The sequence below is a fragment of the Triticum urartu genome, unplaced genomic scaffold (assembly GCF_056163025.1).
Source record: "Triticum urartu cultivar PI428250 unplaced genomic scaffold, HENAU_Tu73 scaffold1237, whole genome shotgun sequence".
In the NCBI taxonomy this organism is placed as follows: Eukaryota; Viridiplantae; Streptophyta; class Magnoliopsida; order Poales; family Poaceae; genus Triticum; species Triticum urartu.
The window spans coordinates 17,501-19,040 of NW_028259704.1; positions in this window are offsets into that span (position 1 = coordinate 17,501).

Sequence of the window (1,540 nt, forward strand, 5' to 3'; positions counted from 1 at the left end):
CTGGACAATTTCGAAATCAGGCCAAGCGTCTTAATACATATGCAAAAAAATTCATTATTGGCCCACCATTGATTAGAAGATTTAGCTTGTATGAATCGCTATTGGTTTGATACGAATAATGACAATCGTTTCAGTATGTTAAGGATACAGATGTATCCACAATTCATTTAGAGTTACTTAATAGTCTATTTCTTATACCATATCTCTATCCCGTGAAATTCTCGAGCCAAAAGATGGATGCATATGCTGTGTTTCATTTTGCTAAATGATATCAATTAAATGGTGTATCAATTCCATAAATTGCATATAGCAATAAATAAATCAGCAAAATTCTTTCTAATATTTTAGATAGAAGAAACATTTCTTCTATCTAAAATATTAGAAAGAATGTACCCTTCTATCCAAATCCAATTTGCATCGATAAAATAAATCCAAATTCCAGTAGTAGATGAATAATTGCAAATTTGTGTGTGTACGAGATTAGAATAACTTCAAAATAACTGACATAATTTTGTATTTTTCCTGATCAGAAAAATACATGAAAAAGAAAGGAGGTAGAAAAATTTTTGGATTTATGGTTAAAGAAGAAAAAGAAGAAAACAGGGGTTCTGTTGAATTTCAAGTATTCAGTTTCACCAATAAGATACGGAGACTTGCTTCACATTTGGAATTACACAAAAAAGATTTTTCATCGGAAAGAGGTCTACGAAGACTTTTGGGAAAACGTCGACGTTTGCTGGCTTATTTGGCAAAGAAAAATAGAGTACGTTATAAGAAATTAATCGGTCAGTTGAATATTCGGGAGCAGTAATTTAATCGTTCAAATTTTTTTCTTGTTTTATTATTTTTTTAGTAGTCTTATAGTAGTCTTAGATTTTTCATTTTGATGAGCCTCGCTTTGAGGAATTCATGGAATAATCCATTTTCATGGAATAATGAATTAAGGAAGAAAGGATATGAGTCTACCGCTTACAAGAAAAGATCTCATGATAGTCAATATGGGCCCTCAACACCCATCAATGCATGGTGTTCTTCGACTGATCGTTACTCTCGATGGTGAGGATGTTATTGATTGTGAACCCATATTAGGGTATTTACACAGAGGAATGGAAAAAATCGCGGAAACCGAACTATTATACAATACTTACCTTATGTAACAAGGATATAGAGAGATTGTAGAAAGGGGATAGGATAGTTATTTTTGCAAGAGACTTGTTGTAAATTCCTTAACTTAAGAAAGAAAAAAGAATAAAAACACAGATACATAACATAAAAAAAAGAATAAATAAGACGAGATTCGACCTCCCCCTACATATTTAATTTCCTCTCCTATACAAAAACTAGCAAGACCCACTCCATTGGTAATTCCATCAATAACACCCTTATCAAAAAACTCCGTGAGTTCGGTTAACCCTCTTATACCGAGGGTAAAGACCCTAGTATAGAAAATATCTATATAACCACGATTATATGACCAACTGTATATATTTTTTTTTACTTGATCTAAAAATTCTTTTTTAGGATTTCCTTTGTAAAAAGA